The sequence below is a fragment of the Oncorhynchus masou genome, chromosome 17 (genome assembly GCF_036934945.1).
Source record: "Oncorhynchus masou masou isolate Uvic2021 chromosome 17, UVic_Omas_1.1, whole genome shotgun sequence".
NCBI lineage: Eukaryota > Metazoa > Chordata > Actinopteri > Salmoniformes > Salmonidae > Oncorhynchus > Oncorhynchus masou.
In genome coordinates, this window is record NC_088228.1 from 34,733,117 (window position 1) to 34,756,375 (window position 23,259).

The window sequence follows — 23,259 nt, forward strand, 5'->3', positions numbered from 1 at the left end:
TGTTTCTCCTTGCTCCCTCAGAACAACAGATGTATACATGCTTTATTTCAGAGGGAGATTGTATCCAATCCTTATGTCACAAGTTACTGGAATACATTGGTCACTAATATATGTTGGGAAAAAGTCTGGTTATTACCACACAAATACTTGCTTGTTAACAAGGCCAAAGAGGTCTCTTTAAGAATGATCCATAAGTATTACCCTGCGAATCATTGCCTGAAGAGACTCCAAAAATACACTAATGTTGATTGTACTTTTTGTGTTGAGCATCCAGAAACAGTTTCACATTTATTTTGGCATTGTCTACATGTAAAACAATTATGGAAAGATATTCACAGTTTTATAATTGTTAATTTTCTTGATGACTTTTGTTTGTTATGGGAGAATGTGCTGCTCGGTTTCCTTTACCATAATAACGATAAAGGAAAACAATTATACCTCATAAATCTAATTTTGCTAATGCCAAATTTCACATTCATAAATGTAAATTCACTAATAAAAAAACACTCTTCCGTGTTTTCTATAAGGAATTTGAGCAGTACATTAGGACCATTCTTCTAATAAGAAAGCTGTTAAAACAATCAATATGTGTGTTTCTTTTAAGGTCTTTGTTTAATCTGTAATTTGTTGTACCCCCTAGCATATGTTATTATTGTCTATTTATGTACTTATTGTATGTATACAGACTTTTTCTACATGGGTAATAAAACAAATATATATATATATATATATATATATATATATATATATATATATATATATATATATATATATATATTTTTTAAAGGCAGTTAACCCACTGCTCCTGTTAACTGTTAACTGACTTGCCTAGTTAAATAAATAAATACAAAATACGCATTTGAACATTGTAGGCTATACATTATAGACAAACGGACGTCTTGCATTTTAGAGGCTTAACTTCAAATATTCACGTTTCTGCTGAACTATCTCGTAAAATATATATATATATATACATACATTGTTTGAACTATGTGTTGTGTAGTTTTGTCAATAAAGTTATACACATGTACGAAACGGAAGTTTGCCTATGCGCATTAGTGTTTACGTTGTGAACGGCGTGACGCAAACGTTGAGGAATTGGTGAGTTTAAAAACGAGTAATTCTGTGGTAAATGAGATATTAAAGATATTCCATTAACTTTATTAGATTCACCTACATTTACCACAGCAACAGATATGAAAAGAAGTCCCGTTTTGTTCGTTAAAGTCGTAGCTGCTTTGCCGGTTACCTCAACAAAGCTAACACAAGCTAATATTAGCATAGCTAGCTAATCCACCCTCTGCACCAAAACCCAGTGTATAAGATAGCTATACTATAGCCTATAGTAGTTGTCTTATAATAGTGTAATTACGTGCATTGTTAGGCCTCTTGCTTTTGGTGTAGAAATGTATGTAACAAACTACGTTTGAATAGTAGCTTTAGTTAGTTGGCTAGTTGCACCCTAATTGCATGGTCTGCGAATGTTACTAGTTAGCTAAGCTGAACAAATGTTATTTAATTTGGTACAATTTCAAGTCATCATTTCATTTTCCAAGGATGCTCCCCAAATGCACAAGTGAAAAAACGTACCTTTTTAAATTATGTTAAACTTTTTCCCCCCAATATGTTTCTCCAGAGTGAAGACGTCTACCTTGAGTATTTGACCAGTTGTCCAGGAGGTGGAGTTGAGTGTTTTGACTGTGAGTGAATCCATTGCCCTGCAAAATGGATTTCCAACACAGAGCTGGGGGCAAGACTGGGAGTGGTGGGGTTGCGTCCTCCTCGGAGAGCAACCGGGACCGGCGAGAGCGGCTCCGCCAGCTGGCCCTGGAGACCATTGACATCAACAAGGACCCCTATTTCATGAAGAACCATCTGGGCTCTTATGAGTGTAAACTGTGTCTGACACTCCACAACAATGAGGTAAGGAAGTGCTCATTTTAACATAACTCTTTATATGATGATCAATTGTCATTGGAATTACAGATTTTAACCATTGTTGTTTTCTCTTTACAGGGCAGCTACCTGGCCCATACACAGGGAAAGAAGCATCAAACAAATTTGTAAGTACATATGGATTACTAATACTTTTGTGTCATTTTAGTACTGTGTATATTTGGTTGTGCTCACTTCTCTATTTTGTTGAATGCAGAGCGAGAAGAGCAGCCAAAGAAGCAAAAGAAGCTCCCGCACAGCCAGCCCCCGAAAAGGTGAAGGTTGAGGTCAAGAAATTTGTGAAAATTGGTCGACCGGGGTACAAAGGTAGGTTAATATGTGTTTTGTTAGTCATCATCAGGCTCTCAAAGGATTTGATGACTCTAGAACAATCTAATGTAATGTATTGATATTATTTCCCTTCTCAACAGTAACAAAACAGAGAGATCCAGAGAGCGGGCAACAGTCTTTACTTTTCCAGGTGAGTCTGAATCAGAGTATGTGAGCTGAGCTGGCAAGGAGTGGAGAGTGCCCAATTTGACTAGAGAGTGGAGTGAGATTCCCAAAGGCTGGAGCGTTGGCATTCTCGCTTGCCGCAATTTCGCTCCAGTAGCACTCACATCACAAGCTCAGGGCATGCCTGCCCCAGCATGCATTTGTAGTCTACTTGTGTGCTGCAAATAGCCCCTTGCTAATGTCATGGAGTTTGTTAAATATTTTCATAAAGAAACTGATTAAACACACAGGTGCTAAATCAAGGTGACTTACAAAGATGAGGTCCAAGAGGGAGTGCACAACTAAAGAATCATTGTGGAATCTAAAATACATTTATCCCAAAAGCCTGAAGCCACAGACTGGTCAAACTCGTGTTTCTAAAAATTAACTCAAATTCTTCTTTTTTTACATTTTAATTTCACCTTTATTTAACCAGGTAGGCCAGTTGAGAACAAGTTCTCATTTACAACTGCGGCCTGGCCAAGATAAAGCAAAGCAGTGCAACAAAAACAACACAGTTACACATGGGATAAACAATCGTACAGTCAATAACACAATAAAAAAATATGTATACAGTTTGTGCAAATTAAGTAAGGAGGTAAGGCAATAAATAGGCCAATGGTGAAGTAATTACAATTTTGCAATTTACACTGGAGTGATATGTGCAGATGAGGATGTGCAGGTAGAAATACTGGTCTGCAAAAGAGCAGAAAACAAAAACAAATATAGGGATGAAGTAGGTAGTTGGTTGGATGGGCTATTTACAGATGGGCTGTGTACAGCTGCAGAGATCGGTAAGCTGCTCTGACAGCTGACACTTAAAGTTAGTGAGGGAGATATGTCTCCAACTTAAGTGATTTTTGCAATTCATTCCAGTCATTGGCAGCAGAGAACTGGAAGGAAAGGCGGCCAAAGGAAGTGTTGACTTTGGGGATGACCAGTGAAATATCCACGGGTGGGTGTTGCTATGGTGACCAGTGAGCTGAGATAAGGCGGATCTTTACCTAGCAAAGACTTATAGATGACCTGGAGCCGGTGGGTTTGGCGACAAATATGTAGCGAGGACCAGCCAGCAAGAGAATACAGGTTTCAGTGGTGGGTAGTATATGGGGCTTTGGTGACAAAACGGATGGCACTGTGATAGACTGCATCCAATTTGTTAAGAAGAGTATCGGAAGCTATTTTGTAAATGACATTGCCGAAGTCAAGGATCGGTAGGATAGTCAGTTTTACAAGGGTATGTTTGGCAGCATGAGTGAAGGAGGCTTTGTTTTCAAAATAGGAAACCAGTTCTAGATTTAACTTTGGATTGGAGATGCTTAATGTGAGTCTGGAAGGAGAGTTTACAGTCTAGCCAGACACCTAGGTATTTATAGTTGTCCACATTCTATGTCAGAACCATGCAGAGTAGTGATGCTGGTCGGGTGAGGTCAGCAATCGGTTAAAAAGCATGCATTTCGTGTTACTAGCATTTAAGAGGAGTTGGAGGCCATGGAAGGAGTGTTGTATGATGTTGAAGTTCGTTTGGAGGTTTGTTAACAGTGTCCAAAGAAGGGTCCGTGGCCTCCAACAGAATGGTGTCGTTTGCATGAATTCTAAAAATGAATTCAAAGGCACTGTTTAATTTGTATTTCATTCTAAGTATGTCACAGCCTAAATGCACAATTTAAAGACTATATCATGATTTAATACAACAAAATGTTGTATGGTCTAGCCGAAACCATTATTCCTCCTCCACCTCCTCCACCAAACGTTACTGTTGGCACTTTGGGCTGCATTTTCTGAGACACTGGCTACTTTCTCTTCCTACCTTATCAGATTGATTACCCAGAGATAGCAGAGGGCATAGGACCCAGGCATCGATTCATGTCTGCATACGAGCAGCGCATCGAGCCCCCAGACCGTCGTTGGCAGTACCTTCTACTGGCTGCAGAGCCCTACGAGACGATCGCTTTCAAGGTGTGTGTGTGTCTTCATTTGAACCTAAGAAAATCCCCAATCACTCTCATTTGTCTTTGCTTTGTTCAGTTTTCCTATGAATGACAACTCATACCTTTTGGTATCTTCTATATTTATGCAGGTGCCAAGCAGAGAGATTGATAAGGGCGAGAGTCGCTTCTGGACCCACTGGAACAAAGATACAAAACAGGTAAAGTACATTTGGTGTTGACAGTCCCATGGTTGGTCTTATCTGACTTGGTTTTTGGAGTATATTTAGGTATTAATGGAATCCAACTACATGTACCATCCCTCTCCAGTTCTTCCTACAGTTCCACTTCAAGATGGAGAAAGCCCTCGCCCCACCCAGCGGACCCGTACCCCCCATGGGTATAAAGCGCCCACCTCCCCTGATGAGTGGGATGGGGCCTCGACCCCCCAGTGAGCCCATGCCCCCTCCACTTCCAGGGGGGATGAATATGCCCCCTTTACCCCCTGGCGCCCCGGCCCTCCCCAGATGCACCACCACCATCAAATGCAGCACAGTGGCCCCGGAATGGGTATGCCACCCTTGATGAGACCCCCACTCCCCTCTGACAGCCATGAAGGAATGCCCCATCAAAACAACTGATCTCCAACCAGCACATCATCATTCTGTTAGATTGTTTGCCTATCATTTGGTTGCTATAACAGTGCCCCATTTTAGGACTATGTCAAGTGTACTGTTTCATTGTGCGATGTACTTTTTCTAAACTCTGAAAGAAACTTTGAATACCTACATGTATTCTACAGATGCAAAATGGGCTATATTCAGGTTTTGTACACAGTTGCCAAGGCATTGTATTTATCATGCTCGTCTAATATCCACACTATCATATCATTTTTAGAATGAGGCAATATAATGTGCAAGCTTTAAGTGTTATGCTAGTGTGGCTATAGGAAGATATCCATTGTTTTAGGTACTTTGTGATGGCACCAATATTAATAGGATCCTGCTGTATTGTAAATGTTGAGTCCTGTGTATGAAACAACATATTTTAAGGTTCTTTTTTATAATAAAACATGTGGAAAAGTGTATCATGATCTTTCTCTGTGTGCTTGGCTGAAAATAAAATGTGTTTAGAGGCAAAGATATGATACATAACAGGGAAAGCTTTATTGACAATTAGGGTAGCAAAAAAAGGATTTCAGATTAATGCATTTTAATTTTTTTTCTAACAGTTGCCGAGCAATGATAGGCAATCTGAAACATTCCCATAGTCCCTACAAAGAGTCCCCAATAAATCAATTACATTTGCTTTATTGGCATGATGTAACAATGTGCATATTGCCAAAGCTTACTCTGGAGATTTACAACATTAACAATTAAAATAATAATACTGTCAATGGAACAACAGTAACAACAATCAAGGGTCCAAATAACACTAGATTGAAAAATGACAATAAGCATAGAGGACATGTTGGTTTACAATAGCACCCAGACAATTACTCAAATGAGACGTCTTGCTCAACTTTATAATACAAACCAACATTTTCAAAACGGCATCACTGAACAATATTCTAAGCAACAAAGACATGGCAGACTGGGAAATCAGTCATGCTTTTCTTCTGACTGGCACTTGCAATGGCTGCCAAGGAGCCAGCAGCAATTATAGTTGGAACATTCATTTATGCAGAGAACCCATAATGTGTTCACAATGATGCCCATCCACGTTACCTTATTTTACTATTATGTAGAACTACTGTTGTATTCCTTTACTTAATTCCCCCCCTTTGATTTGCTGGTTTTTCCATTTCTTAACGTTTTGTATCATGGGTTTAACTTCCTCCATTTTCCTCCACTTATTTTTGCTCCCCTCTCAGCTTGACCTGTTTTCCCTTTTTCTTCAGCTTCGTTTCTTCTTCCCTCCCCCTCTTTTCCTCCCCTTCTCTGCCTTTGGAAAGTATTCTCTCTGGTGTTCCCCTGCTTCTCAGGCCCTTCAGGGACCTCTCTCTGACCCCCTACTTCAATTGACCTTGTTTGGTTTCCCCATCATCATCTTCGTCATTAAAGTCAGGTAACCACCAGAACAACACCTCATACAAAGAGGTCTCAGGCTGCAGGAAACAGGAAATGGTCATTACTACCTTACATAAAAATGCTACATTTTCCAAGATTTTACTGAGTTACAGTTCATATAAGGAAATCAGTCAATTTAATTTCAGTCAGATTAGGCCCTAATCTATGGATTACACTTGACTGAGAATACAGATTTAAATATGTTGGTCACAGATACCTTTAAAAAAAAGGTAGGAGCGTGGATCAGAAAACCAGTCCATATCTGTTGTGACCACCGCATAGAGTTGATCAGGCTGTTGATTGTGGCCTGTGGAATGTTGTCCCACTCCCTCTTCAATGGCTCTTCAAAGCTGTTGATTATTGGCGGGAACTGGAACACGCTGGTCAATCCAGTCTGCCCATACCATAACCCCACCGCCACCATGGCACACTGTTCACAATGTTCACGTCAGCAAAACGCTCGCCTACAAAATGTTCGCCATACACGCTGTCTGCCATCTGCCCGGTACAGTTGAAACTTGGATTAATCCGTGAAGAGCACACTTCTCCAGCATGCCAGCGGCCATCAAAGGTGAGCATTTGGTGAGCATTTGCCCACTGAAGTCAGTTACAATGTCAAACTGCGGTCAGGTCAAGACCCTGGTAAGGACGACGAGCACGCAGATGAGCTTCCTTGAGACGGTTTCTGAAGAAATTCTTCGGTTGCGCAAACTACACAGTTTCATCAGCTGTCCAGGTGGCTGGTCTCAGACGATCCCGCAGGTGCAGAAGCGGATGTGGAGGTCCTGGGCTGGCATGGTTACACGTGGTCTGCGGTTGTGAGGCAAGGTAGACGTACTGCCAAATTCTCCAAAATGACATTGGAGGTGGCTTATGGTAAAGAAATGCATGCCAATCACATGCCAATTGCACGGCCCCCCAGAACCTGTAGACATATGTGGCATTGTGTTGTGTGACAAAACTACACATTTTAGAGTGGCCTTTTATTGTCTCCAGTGCAAGGTGGTCATGCTGTTTAATCAGCTTTTTGATATGCTACATCTGTCAGGTGGATAGATTATCTTGGCAAAGGAGAAAGGCTCACTAACAGGGATCTTAAACACATTTGTGCACAAAGTTTTAGAGAAATAAGCTTGTTGTGCATATAGAACATTTCTGGGATCTTTTACTTCAACTCATGAAACATGGGACAAACACGTTACATGTTGCATTTATTTTTGTGTTCCGTATATTATATAGTTTGTTTGCAAACTTCAGCATACAATCACTCATCGACGAGACACAGAGGTCTCAGCCCTCAATGCATTCAGGGCAGAGGAGGCTGGTGAGAGGAGCCATATGAGTGCGGGCACATTGTAATGGCTGGAATCAATAAATAGAACCGAGTCAAACATGGTTACACTATGTTTGATACCGTTCCATTTATTTAATTACAGCCATTACATTGAACCCCTCCTCCCATAGCTCCGCCCACCAGCCTCCTCTGATTCAGGGGTATAATACAAATGTTTTTGAGGAATTTCGAAGTCACATACACATTATTTCACTAAATGTCACTGAATATGTATGCATTAACTGAATGTGTATACTACCTAATAAATGTTCACATATACTCATACCTACTAAATATTATAGAAGTATGATTCCATACACACCCGGTGTCACCTAAACGTCCTTGAGAAGCCAGCCATTTGATTGGATGCTCCAGCTAACCGTCAGTGCAGCAGTGGCTGATTTGCAAAGTGCAAATGAAAACCAGCACACACTGCAGCCCTTAGGAGTGGCACTTTGTAGCAAATCTCCTGTAATTCATACCATGTTGGGAATGAGGATTCTGAGCCCGGAGAGACAGGTGAGTATTTTGTTTCTGTGCCACTACCTCCTGTGATTGGACTTCGTGTCTCAATGCAGAGTGCCTCACAGTCAGCACATCAGCATACTCTTCTTCCTCCACAGGCCGTCAACCTTTAATGGTTTCTATAGGATGACAGGGCGCTCACATTATGGATGGAAACCTACAACAAAAATGTGTGTCTGTATGTGTCATTGTCACTGACTGGTTTGAGTTAAAGTTTACCCCCTTAAATTAATATTAATTGTGCTTTAACAACTCAACATAATTGTGTATAGTAAGTGTAGTGGACTGTGGTCCACACTAGTGTACATGCCATGTAGTTTCTGAAAGCCGGAGCTGAGCAGCAGGATTGTGATAGCTATGAGCAGACAGCGGTTAAGTGTGACCCCTTCCCAGGTTGTCTCTATCTGGCTCAGGTTCTGGGGGGATATAGCCTAACACAGAGACACTGACGAATGCAGAGACAGAGGGAAAGACACGGGTTATAACAGCATAAATCGCAGTGTCGTAAAGTAAAGTGCGTAAAGTACTTTGAAGTACTGCTTAAGTAGTTTTTTGGAGTATTTCTACTTTACTTTACTATTTATATATACAGTACCAGTCAAAGATTTGGACACACCTACTCATTCAAGGGTTTTAATTTATTTTTAGTATTTTCTACATTGTAGAATAATAGTGAAGAAATAGCACATATGGAATCATGTAGTAACCAAAAAAGTGTTAATATGTCAACCAACTTCATGAGGTAGTCACCTGGAATGCATTTTAATGAACACGTTTTTTTTTGTGGAATTTCTTTCCTTAATGCGTTTGAGCCAATCAGTTGTGTTGTGACAAGGAAGGGTAGGTATACAGAAGATTTGGTAAAAGACCAAGTCCATATTATGGCAAGAACAGCTCAAATAAGCATAGAGAAACAAACATCTATCATTACTTTAAGACGACGGTCAGTTAATCCGGAAAATGTCAAGAATTTTAAAGTTTCTTGAAGTGCAATCGCAAAAACCATCAAGTGCTATGATGAAACTGGCTCTCATGAGGACCGCCACAGGAAAGGAAGACCCAGAGTTACCTCTGGTGCAGAGGATAAGTTCATTAGAGTTAACTGCACCTCAGATTGCAGCCCAAATACACGCTTCACAGAGTTCAAGTACCATATACATCTCAACATCAGCTTTTCAGAGGAGACTGCGTGCATCAGGCCTTCATGGTCAAAATGCTGCAAAGAAACCACTACAAAAAGACGTGCATGGGCCAAGAAACACAAGTAATAGACATTAGACCAGTGGAAATCTGTACTTTTTTTTGTTCCAACCGCCGTGTCTTTGTGACGCACAGTCGGTGCAAACAGATGATCTCTGCATGTGTGGTTCCCACCGTGAAGCATGGAGGAGGAGGTATGATGGTGTGGGGGTGCTTTGCTGATGACACTGTCTGGGATTTATTTAGAATTCAAGGAACACTTATCTATCATGGTTACCACAGCATTCTACAGCGATTTGGTTTGCGCTTAGTCCCATTTGGTTTGCGCTTAGTGGGACTATCATCTGTTTTTTGAACAGGACATTGACCCAACACACCTCCAAGCTGTGTAAGGGCTATTTGACCAAGAAGGAGAGTGATGGAGCGCTGCATCAGATGACCTGGCCTCCACAATCACCCAACATCAACCCAATTGAGATGGTTTGGGATGAGTTGGACCGCAGAGCGAAAGGAAAGCAGCCATCAAGTGCTCAGCATATGTGGGAACTCCTTCAAGACTTTTGGAAAAGCATTACTCACAAAGCTGGTTGAAAGAATGCCAAGAGTGTGCAAAGCTATCATCAAGGCAACGGGTAGCTACTTTGAAGAATCTAAAATCAAAATTATATTTTGATTTGTTTAACACTTTTTTGGTTACTCCATGATTCTATTGTTGTTATTTCATAGTTTTCTACAATGTATAAAATAGTAAAAACTTAAGAATGAGTAGGTGTGCCCAAACCTTTGACTGGTACTACTATATATATATTTTACCCCTTTTTTATCCCAAATTTCATGACATCCAATTGGTAGTTACAGTCTTGTCCCATCGCTGCAACTCCCGTACGGGCTTGGCAGAGGCGAAAGTCGAGAGCCATGCGTCCTCCGAAACATGACCCTTCCAAGCCACACTGCTTCTTGACACAATGCTCGCTTAATCAGGAAGCCAGTCACACCAATGTGTCTGAGGAAAAACCGTACAACTGGCAACCATTTCAGCGTTCATGCGCCCGGCCTGCCACAGGTGTTGCTAGATCGTGATGGGACATGGAGATCCCGTTAGGCCAAACCCTCCCCTAACCTGGACGACGCTGGGCCAATTGTGCGCTGCCTCATGCGTCTGCGACACAGCCCTGGATCGAACCTGGGTCTGTAGTGACGCCTCAAGAACTGCTATGCAGTGCCTAAGACCGCAGCACCACTCAGGAGGCCGACTAATATTTACATTATTTACTTTTACTTCACTACATTCCGAAAGAAAATAATGTACTTTTTACTCCCTACATTTACCTTGACACCCAAAAGTACTCATTACATTTTAAATGCTAAGCACGATAGGAAAATTGTCCAATTCACGAACATATCATCCCTACTGCCTCTGATCTGGAGGAATCACTAAACACAAATGCATTGTTTCTAAAGTGTTGGAGTGTGCCCCTGTCTATCCATACATTTTAAAAACAAGAAAATGGTGCTGTCTGCTTTGCTTAATATAAGGAATTTTAAATGATTTATACTTTAGGTACTTTGATTCCAGGAACACAGGATGAGATGTTACTATCCTTTGTGCAAGCACTTCCAAGAGTTCATGAACAGTGAGCCTGGTGGAGCGCATCACCAGTAGTGTACCTTTGGTTCCTACGGTGTTTCGGCCTTTCACACTATACACCCTCCCCAAAGGCGCCCAGCGACAGGGTGATCAATCCTACGCTTGCGTCCCATTCCCAATTAGTCATAGGAGTTGCCTTGTTGTTGATAGCCAACATCCCATGGGACTATGCATGGCAGGGGCGTCCTCCTCCCTGAGGCAAGCATTGTTAACCGCATACCTCCTGGCCCTCTCACTTCTGGGCCCAGCTGGGGTCTTTCCTCTTCATCCAGAGCCACTGACTGCTGCCTTCTGCCGTCTCCGATACAGCTTTGATTGCCGAATGCTGGCTCTGGCCCTTAATTCCCAGGTCTCTAAGCAGTCTGGTTGTAGATGTTGGCACAAAACCTCTGCAGCCCACCTCCACTGGTCGGACTTCTGTGTTCCAGCCATGATGCCGTGCTTCGGCAGCTAGATCGGCATAGCTCAGATGTTTTCGCTCATAAGCTTCATCTACTGAATCCTCCCAGGGTACTGTGAGCTCAATGATGAAGACCTTCTTGAGCGAACGGGACCAGAGCACCATGGCAGGTCTTAGGGTGGTGGTTGCGATCTCCGGAGGAAACACAAGTTTCCGGCCAATGTCAGCTAGCATTTTCCAGTCTCGGGCCAAGCGCAGCTGGTCTCGCTCTAATGGTGTAGAGCCGCTCTTCGGTGGTTTAGCCCCTTCGCGGACAAAGGTCGTCCGTAAGGGGTGTGATGCTGCTGAGGGTGGTAGGGAGTTGGTGGCAGCTCGCTTGTCCTCCAGGGTGGACGCAAGGTTTTTAAGGACTTGGTTGTGACGCCAAGTGTAGCGTCCTTGGGTGAGGCTCGTTTTACACCCTGTGAGAATGTGCCTGAGGTTGGCTGGTATGGAACAGAGGACACAGTCCGGGTCTTCACCATACCATTGGTGAAGATTAACTGGTGTTGGAAGGACGTCATATGTTGCTCTGATGGAAAAGCTCAACCGCCTCGCTTCCATGGCCCACAGATCCTTCCAGCTGATCTTCCTCTTCTCCACACTGTCCTATCTAGTCCACTGTCCCTGTTTGGCAAGAGAGACTGCCTTGGCACACCTTGCAGCCTCCTCCTGATGGCGTACTTCTTGCACTACCATCTTCCGCCGCTCTGGTGCAGTGGCCTTACTCCAAGCAGCATGGCTAGTTAGCCCAAGGCCTCCTCTCCCTTTCTGAACATGACCCACAATGTCAGCATGTCTGAGGGCTGCTGTTGCCTCCTGGACTGCTTTTCCTGGCCTCCATTTGCGCCCAGTTGCCAAGGTCGGCGCGTTGTTGCTCACCACTGGATCTCGAGATTCATTCAGTGTCATCTGGGGCCTGGTTTTTGCACACTTGAATTCCTCTGTTTGACTGGTGAGGGGCAGCTTGAGGACACCATCTCCATAGAGGCCTATGGTGGTAAGGCATCGTGGAACTCCGAGCCACTTCTTTAAGTAGCCTGTGACTCCTCTTTCAAACTTCTCCACTGTTGAGATTGGAACCTCATACACTGCTAGGGGCCACAACACCTGGGGTAGGAAACCAAATTGCAGACACCGGGCCTTTAACTTTCCAGGTAGCTGGGTGTTGTCGATGGACTGATGTCTTTACGCAGCTGTTGCACCTGGTCTTTGTCCTTCAGGCTTGCATCATACCACCTTCCAAGGCTTTTTACCGGCTGCTCAGACACTGTTGGGATTTGGTCATCTCGGTATGAAGAACTTCAGGTCAGAGAGTACTCCCTTCACAATCGAGATGCTGCGTGACTTGGATGGTTTAATCTTCATACGGGCCCAGCTGATGTTCTCCTCGAGTTTTCTGAGCAGTCTCCTGGTGCATGGGACAGTGGTGGTCAATGTTGTAATATCGTCCATGTAAGCTCTGAGTGGAGGGAGGCGGAAACCAGAGTCGACTCGCTGTCCACCAGCAACCCATTTTGAGGATCTGATGATAACCTCCATTGCCATTATGAATGCCAACGGAGAAATGGTACATCAGGCCAAATGCATTGGCGAGGTCGAGGAAGACTACACGGAGGTCCCTTTTCTCCACCTTGGCCATTTTGATCTGGTGCCAGATCATGCTGGAATGTTCCAAGCAGCCAGAGAACCCTGATATTCCTGCCTTCTGTACAGATGTATCGACGTATGCATTCCTTTGCAGGTACTTGGCCATCCTCTGGGCAATGAAGATTTTACCCTCAACATTCAGTAAGGAGATTGGGCGGAATTGGCTGATGTTCACTGCATCCTTCTCCTTAGGGCAGGCGGTGTATATTTAGAACCAAATACTTTTAGACTTTTACTCAAGTAGTATTGTACGGCATAACTTTCACTTTTACTTGAGTAACTTTCTATAAAGGTATCTTTACTTTTACTCATGTATGACAATTGGGTACTCTTTCCACCACTGATAAATCAGGTGACTTTGTCATGTTATTGTGGGAGACAGACAGAGAGAGCGAGAGAGAGACAGAGAACGAGAGATAGAGAGAGAGAGATATGAAGGGCAGAGAGAGACAGAGAAGAGAGAGAGGTGGGCTCACTGCTTCTGCCAGGGACACTGGGTTCTCTGGGCATTATCTTGGGGACTTGCTGCTGCAAGATTGGAGGTTCCTGTTGAGAAGGCATGGTCTGTTCCTGTAGGGTTAATCTTCTTTCCTTAGCATACATTTCTGCAAAGAAACAGTACAGTTAGCCAGGGGCTATGTTGACCACCATAATATACACTGAACAAAAATAAAAACGCAACATGCAACAATTTCTAAGATTTTACTGAGTTACAGTTCATGTAAGGAAATAGTCAATTCAAATCAATTAATTAGGCCCTAATATTTGGATTTCACATGACTGGGAATACATATATGCATGTTGGTCAAAGATACCTTTAAAAAGTAGGGGCTTGGATCAGAAAACCAGTCAGTATCTGGTGTGACCACCACATAGAGTTGATCAAGCTGTTGATTGTGGCCTGTGGAATGTTGTTCCACTCCTCTTCAATGGCTGTGAAAAGTTGCTGGATATTGGCGGGAACTGGAACACGCTGTCAAACACATCAATCCAGAGCATCCCAAACAGGCTCAATGGGTGACATGTCTGGTGAGTATGCAGGCCATGGAAGAACTGGGACATTTTCAGCTTCCAGGAATTGTGTACAGATCCTTGCAACATGGGGCCGTACATGAGGTGACTGCGGCAGATGAATGGCACGACAATGGGCCTCAGAATCTCGTTATGGTATCTCTGTACGTTCAAATTACCATCAATAAAATGTTGGAGACGACTTATGGTAGGGAAATTAGCATAAAATGATCTGGCAACAACTCTGGTGGACATTCCTGCACTCAACATTTTAGACATCTGTGGCATTGTGTTGTGTGACAAAGCTGCACATTTTAGAATAGCCTTTTACTGTCCCCAGCACAAGGTGCACATGTGTATTGATCATGCTGTTTATTCAGGAGAAATGCTCACTAACAGGGATGTAAACAAATTTGTGCACAACATTTTAGAAATGTAAGCTTTTTGTGCGTATTACACATTTCTGGGATCTTTTATTTCAGCTCAGGAAACATGGGACCAACACCTTACATGTTGCACTTATATTTTGGTTTAGTATAGTATTAGAAGCATCATGTTACATCCATATGTCACATTTAGCAGGGATGGACATGGTTTTGGTACTGTATAACGGCTAGTGGTAAGTCTCACAGCTAGTGATGTAAAATGCAGTAAGTAAAGGAGCGTGAGAGAAATTAAATGAAAGGAAGAGAGACAATGTATACTCAGTTGTAACTAACCTCCCTTGTTTTAAGGATAGGAGCTCTGCTGCTAGTAAGTTACTGTAGTTGAAACTCCCCCAGTGCATCTGTATGAAGTGAATTCACACTACGGTGCTCATAGGACCAGAGATCATATTTCAACGGCATGGTGAATATTTAGAGGTATGCTGATACCACCAGGCTGCACCAATCACGTTATTAGATACCGGTGTTCTGAAATAGGGCCCATAATGGTTTTAGTACACTTTATGTAAAGGCTTCTTAACATCAAGACACACCTATCTGCTTTCAAGTATACTTTGTATCCTTCATTTACTCAAGGTGTCCTTTATTTTGGCAGTTACACTATATATACACAAAAGTATGTGGACAACCCTTCAAATTAGTGGGTTTGGCTATTTCAGCCAAACCAGTTACTGACAGGTGTATAAAATCGAGTACATAGCCATGCAATCTCCATGCACAAACATTGGCAGCAGAATGGCCTTACTGAAGAGCTCAGTGACTTTCAACGTGCCACCGTCATATGATGCCACCTTTCCAACAAGTCATTTCGTCAAATTTCTGCACAGCTAGAGCTGACCCGGTCAACTGTAAGTTCTGTTATTGTGATGTGGAAACGTCTAGGAACAACAACAGCTTAGCTGAGAAGTGGTAAGGCACACAAGCTCATAGAATTGGACTGCCGAGTGCTGTAGCGCATAAAAATTGTCTGTCCTATCCACAGTGCACAAAGCGAGATCCATACAGAAATGGTTTGTTGAGATTGGTGTGGAAGAACTTGACTGGCTTGCACAGAACCCTGACCTCAACCCCATCGAACACCTTTGGGATGAATTGGAACGCCGACTGCAAGCCAGGCCTAATCGCCCAACATCAGTGCCGACCTCACTAATACCCTTGTGGCTGAATGGACGCAAGTGGAAAGCCTTCCCAGAAGATTGTAGGCAGTTATAGCAGCAATATTAATCCGTATCTGATTAATATAGCAATAACCACTCAATATTAATGCTCATGATTTTGGAATGAATATTTTGAAGTGTCACATACTTTTGGTCATGTAGTATACCTATAGATCACACAGCTGGTAAAGCCATCACAATGCTTGGTTATGTCACTCATGTTTCCTGGTTCAGTAATACTTAGCAATATTTGATTGATGGGATGCCACAGGAAATAAAACAGTGCCTGACTCATGCTCTTTGTTGCGGTCAGTGAGTTTTAGTTGCATCAGTGGTCTACACCAAGTGTGTGTGTGTGTGTGTGTATATATGCGTGTGTGTGTGTGTGTGTGTTCCTTACCTGGAACTGGTCTGCAGGCTTTTGAGGGGGAGGCTCTGGCCTGCCGAACTCCTCCTCAAACATTTCAAAACTCTCTTCCATCTTTGCCCTGACAGGGAGAGAAAAAGATAGAGGGGGAAATGAGAAAAGGGAGGGAAAGAGAGAGATTTATATAACTGGCACAGTCTGTATTTTTAGATGAGCTATTTTTGCTTGTTGTCAATAGACATGTAGTTGCATTATTTACATATTGCAGATCTGTATATCAGCTATTATATAATCAGTCATTACAAAAATAGATAGATTATAGATTGTGTATAAACCAACACATTACAGCTATTGCATGCTCAAGTGCTTTGTAATAGAGCTAAATACCTTGGTAAAGCAACAACAAAGCAATAAAGGCCTCCCAACAACTTCTTCAGCACGTGAATAACTTGAGTCCCTAAATGATTACATTCTAATTCACTGAAGCCATAGTTGAGGACATTATATTTCTGACCTAACCCTGAACTAATTTTATAACAGTCCTAAAAATAGGGATGAATGAGTCCAAACCAACCTTTCTTATAGTATATGTCGTGACCCACGGACCTGTTAATTGTGGGTCGCGATGTGTTACTGCAGCCTTTCTTAAAAGTATGTGTCACGACCCAAAGTCGGTCGCAGACCTGTTAATGGGGGGTCGCGAAGTGTTAGAGTAAATGTATCATTATTTAATGCATTACTGGAATTGATTTGGCCTAGTGCAAATGCGCTCTGTTCAGTGCGCTCTCTGTTGGCAGCGGTGTCAGTTTGGCAGCTGCCGAGTGGGAGGGAAATGCCCGTGTGCTTCGCGGTTTACCAGATATTTTTTCTGCAGTTTTCTTGAAGATCTCTCCAAGACCCACACGCTGCAACGCTGTCGTTCAGCAGCAGATGTGCTGTCCGCCAATGACTTCACTCACTGCCATCAAATGGAGTCAAGCTCGCCACAAATTTTGACTGAGCTCAATCATCACGAAACGCAAATACAGCGACGAGTTTCTCTCTCTTGGGGCGTGTTCGTAAATTCAATCTGGAGTGCCAGAGTGCGCGTTCGTAAATTCAGAGCGTTGCGCTCTCGGGGTACAATGGATGAGTTAGGTTGATCCGAGCGTTTTTGACCTCACAACCGCAGTCAAGCACTGAAGCTAACTGGCTGGTTACTTCCAAATGAGAGAACACCTCAGACTTTTTTACTCACTCTAGCAGAGCTGGTTATACTGTTTTCATGTTATCCAGAGCATTGTTGACTGTAACTGTGCTACTGGCAACAACTGAATTACATGTTTCCCCCAACGTTTACTGACACCGACCATATTCAACGGGTGTTGAGCGTGCGTAAATGCATCAGTTATTCTGCGCTCTGGCACACTCAGGCGAGAGTGCTCTGAAATCGGAGTAGATAGCCAGATCGAATTTACGAACGCACCCTTGTTTTCATACAAACTTTGAGAAATGAAGAGGAGTGCCCACAATATATTTTGTGCAGGGAAGTGCTGAGTAATAAGTCTCTCAAAAGGAAAACATTTAAATGACACAACCTGACCAAACATCAACAGCAGGGAGTTCTTTCAGAACAGGGTGGAATGCTTCAGGAAACTGCTTCGACAGTGGAAAAGTAAAGTCGGCTAGCATGGCATTGTTGTCATTTTACAACAGGTGATGATGATAAGCAGAAATAAGGGAGTACTATCTCTCACAGTAGTAGAAGTGAGTTTCTCTTTCAAACAATTCCCTTGTACACAGCTAATAGCTAACGTTAGCCAAAGCAAGCTAGCTAGCTACTGATAGTGTGCAACCCTAAGTAACAGTATATAAACTCAACAAAAAAAGAAACGTCCTCTCACTGTCAACTGCGTTTATTTTCAGCAAACTTAACATGTATACATATTTGTATGAGCATAAGCTTCAACAACAGACATAAACTGAACAAGTTCCACAGACATGTGACTAACAGCAATTCAATAATGTGTCCCTGAACAAAGGGGGGGGGTCAAAATCAAAAGTAACAGTCAGTATCTGGTGTGGCCACCAGCTGAAATAAGTACTGACAGTTCTTGCTGTGATCTGTTACCACACTCTTCCACCAAGGCACTTGCAAGTTCCCGGACATTTCTGGGGGGGATTGGACCTAGCCCTCACCTTCCAATCCAACAGGTCCCAGGCGTGCTCAATGGGATTGAGATCCAGGCTCTTCGCTGGACAATGCAGAACACTGACATTCCTGTCTTGCAGGAAATCTCGCACAGAACGAGCAGTATGGCTGGTGGCATTGTCACGCTGGAGGGTCATGTCAGGATGAGCCTGCAAGGAGGGTACCACATGAGGGAGGAGGATGTCTTCCCTGTAATGCACAGCGTTGAGATCGCCTGCAATGACAACAAGCTCAGTCCGATGATGCTCTGACACACCGCCCCAGACCATGACGGACACTCCACCTCCAAATTGATCCTGCTCCAGAGTACAGGCCTCGGTGTAACGTTCATTCCTTCGACGATAAACCCGAATCCGACCATCACCCGTGGTGAGACAAAACCGCAGCTTGTCAGTGAAGAGCACTTTTTGCCAGTCCTGTCTGGTCCAGTGACAGAGAGTTTATGCCCATAGGTGACATTGTTGTCAGCGATGTCTGGTGAGGACCTGCCTTTGCAACAGGCCTACAAGCCCTCAGTCCAGCCTCTCTCAGCCTATTACAGACAGTCTGAGCACTGATGGAGGGATTGTGCGTTCCTGGTGTAACTCGGACAGTTGTTGTTGCCATCCTGTACCTGTCCCGCAGGTGTGATGTTCGGATGTACCAATCCTGTGCAGGTATTGTTACACGTGGTCTGCCACTGCGAGGACGATCAGCTGTCCATCCTGTCTCCTTGTAGCGCTGTCTTAGGTGTCTCACTGCACGGACACTGCAATTTATTGCCCTGGCCACATCTGCAGTCCTCATGTCTCCTTGCAGCATGCCAAAGGCACGTTCACATAGATGAGCAGGGACCCTGGGCATCTTTCTTGTGGTGTTTTTCAGAGTCAGTAGAAAGGCCTCTTTTTAGTGTCCTAAGTTTTCGTAACTGTGACCTTAATTGCCTAACATCTGTAAGCTGTTAGTGTCTTAACGACCGTTCCACAGGTGCATGTTCATTAATTGTTTATGGTTCATTGAACAAGCATGTGAAACAGTGTTTAAACCCTTTACAATGAAGATCTGTGAAGTTATTTGGATTTTTACAAATTATCTTTGAAGGACAGGGTCCTGAAAAGTGGACGTTTCTTTTTTTGCTGAGTTTATGAAGATGAAAAATGATCTGACCAACTGTACTTCTTACTGTAAAAATGATTGGTGAAAACACATCTAGGTTGCAACTATTGTGGTTAAAATACAAGTAATATTTTTTTCTGAACTGGAATAAACTGATTGAAGCAAGATGCTTTTTGAGGCAAACACACTCACACAGTTCTGGGTTGCTCATCTACAGCAGGAAGCGGTCTCCTGCCTGACTGAGAAAGCAGTAGATGTTCTGATCCAGTTTGTCACCACATGCCTGTGTGAGTTAGGGTTCTCAACTCTGGCGTAATTAATGAACAAGTACAGAAACAGACCCAATGCTGAGGATGACCTCAGGGTTGCAGTGTCCAAAACTGAGCCCAGAATAAACATGCTTGTTGAAAACTTCAACCAGCCACACACTTCTCATTAGGATAGTGTGTGTTTTTCTGGTCTAGACCTGTGTGATATGATCAGTCAGTTAATTCCAATTTAGAATACAAATGATGTATTTTAACAATAACAGTTCCAACCTAGATTTATTTTCAACAATACTTTCTGCAGTAAGATGTACAGTAGGCCTGATCATTTTTCATCTGTACTGTTACTTAGGGTTGCACTGTCAAAAACGGAGCCTGTGTAATGTTATACATCTGTGTCATGTGATCAATCCTTTTTTTCCAGCTCAGAATGAAAATGATTTATTGTATTTTGACAGCAACCGTTCCAACCTAGACAGATATGTAAGAGTGTTTTTAATGGGGGAAAATAAACATGAATAGATATTTTATATTTACTTTATTTGTTATTTGTCTATATTGCATTTGTTTTAGGCTGGCATAAGGGCAATGACATGTACTTGAAATATAGTTGCATGTTTTCATAAGTTTGGGTCCCAGGAAAACACAGAATTTTGAATTTGGGTCCCAGGCTGAAAAAGTTTAAGAAACTATAGACAGAGACATTCTAGATACACAGAATTGCATAGATACATTGATGTTCCAGCTGTGGTAGCAGCTTGTCACTCCAATTACATGGACGATTCTAACCCTTGAACTCAGACGGTGTGTGTCTTACCTGGTTCGACATGAGGCGTCCCCCAGAAAACACCAAGGACCTCTATCACGAGCAGTTGTCGTGTAGCAGGGCTGGGGTGGTGGTAGAGACATCCTCTGTGTGGAGGGTGATAGCCAAGCACAGGTGCAGCCTGGAGAAATGAAAAAATAAAAAGCATTTTGTGTCAGCCAGAGGGCTTGAACAAGGCTGGGTGGACTACATGCCAGCTGCCAAATCCAGAGAGAGAGAGAGGGATGGTGGGAGAAAGCAAGGCCAGGGTTATGCTAAATCAGGAATGGCCACTCTTGAGTCAATTATTTCCTTATTTATGAATTAAGTTACCCATGGATGCGTAGAATTCAACTTTGATGTTTTTGGGTCAACACTAAGATGTTTTATTTGTATCAAGCTTTATGGGTGATAACTGGCACCCGGTTTCCTAAAAGCATCTTATGGCTAAATTAAACATTGGAACCTTTGTTAAATCTCAGAGCTGTTTCACCAAAACCATAGCTTCTAAAGTTGCAGGTGATGAGAGGATTGTGTTTGTTTTTTACATCTTTATTATTTGCTAAATAATCATATTGAAATCAATGTCATGTTCAATCAATTTATTCTATTTTGCTAATTGTAGGCTACTGTCTAATTTCTGCCTCAATTTATTTAATGTGTAACAATGTATGCCAAGTCGGTGATTAAGTGCATTATTATATGGTAGCCTACGATAAGCCGCAATATTTGCAGCCATAGGCCTAGGCCTGTAGGTGATAATCTCTCTATGAGCTGATCCATCGTCAGTATTGTGGAATAATTCTAATGTTAAAGTATGATTTGAATGGAAAAGACTGATCATAGAGCATCGCTGCCGTTCTTTTGATCCTATCAATACACGACACGCCTCAACTACGCACTTGAGCGAACGTTCTCTCTGCATGGTGTTTTGGGAAACTTATGTTACATCTTCAACCCTTCTACGAATCCTTCACTCATTATTTCAGTAGCCTACCAAATGAGGGTGTCATTTGCAGAATCGGCCACCAGGGAGCTGTACAAGGCCAGAGGTACAGTAGAGGCCAAGCCGGGGCTGATTCAGGTGGTTGAAGTATCCAGTGCATTTCAGTCAGCTGTGTTACCTAATAGTCACATTTAGAGAGAATATGCACATTTCGATGTGTGTCCTTTTTTGATACACAATATTAACTCAAGAAAAATGAGAAAATGCTGAATCATTTGTTTTGGTGACAGTGTTGGAGGGGGTTTTGGAAGGGATGGGGGAGGCTTTGGGACAGGATTTGGGGGTACGGGAGAAACGAGCTGGGAAGCAGGATTAGCTAGTGGGGAGGAAGGCTGACTAGGTGGCATTGTTTGTGGCTGAGCCATTCTTGGTACTGCATGTGATTCGGACGGTGCCTGCCAGTGGTCACCCTCTATCGGGTACAGTGGACAGGATCTGTGGCTCAAATTACACCCTATTCTTCAGATAAGGTACTACTTGGAGATTCTACTCCCCCTATAGTGTACTGCTATTGATCCGTCTGCATAGCAGTGCACTACATAAGGAACAGGGTGTTGTTATTTATTTGGCCCCCTAAGACTCGTTATTTGGTTTTCCTCTAAGACTCGTTGAACGACCCTGAGATTCTATACCAGGCATTATGCACTACTGTATATGCTGCAGTCTATCTCATACCCATACTGTACATTGATGGAATGTCTGATTTGAAAGTTATAATGCAGAAGTCTTACTGACTTAATTTTTTTTTTCTCGCTTAGATGGCTTGTCATCATTGATTAGTCCAAAGGATATGAACTTGTAAGAACTGGAGAGCGGACTGAGTTATTTGTTTGATCAACAAGATTGTGTGTTTTTCCCCTAATTTAATCCGATTTGAAATAACCAGAGAAATCAGTGTGACTCTCTTGTCAATGCTGTGAGTTAAAATGTATTAATTTAACCTTTATTTAACCAGGCAAGACAGTTAAGAACAAATTCTTATTTTACAATGACGGCCTACTCCTAACCTGGACGACGCTAGGGCAATTGTGTGCCGCCCTATGGGACTCCCGATTACGGCCGGTTGTGATACAGCCCAGGATCAAACTAGGGTCTGTAGTGATGCCTCTAGCACTGAGGTGCAGTGCCTTAGACCGCTGCGCCACTCGGGAGTACAGTAGAGAGAAGTCTTCCAAGTTTGTCCCAAAGTCTTGGGACTGTTTCAAGGTCTACGGAAGACCCATACGGACATAGTTTTGGGTAAAGTGGGCTAACAAAGCCTCCGAACTCCCTGTGTCTCAAATTCTCTCACATGGGCGTGCTCGGGTTGGATGTGGGCTTCTGAATCTGCCGCTTTTGACCTTATGTAATGAAGAAATAGCTCAGAGGGCAAAGTGACTGTGTCTGTCAACCACATTCGACCCTCTCTATGCCCTGCCTCTCTACGGGACAGTATGAAGCGTAAAATCCCATTAGCTCTTATTACCTGGCTGCCAGTTAGAGGGTATGATGACTTCACAGACTAAGTAAGCATGACTGTTAATTGTTAATTCTATTGTTGAACAGTCAGCGACAGTCTGACGATGAGGAACGCAGCCACAGATTGTAGTGATAATGGCTGTAACAGCAATTGACAATGTGACAGTGCATTAACCACAGTGCCGGATATGCTCCATTTACGGTTTGTACCAATACTGTGTAAAGTTTGTACCTG

The 23,259-nt window shown here is 42.9% G+C and overlaps 1 pseudogene; it reads left to right on the forward strand.

The window, feature by feature from the left end:
* The first annotated feature begins 1,035 nt into the window (after positions 1-1,035).
* On the forward strand, positions 1,036-5,443 carry LOC135558922 (splicing factor 3A subunit 2-like; annotated as a pseudogene).
* The last annotated feature ends 17,816 nt before the right edge of the window (positions 5,444-23,259 follow it).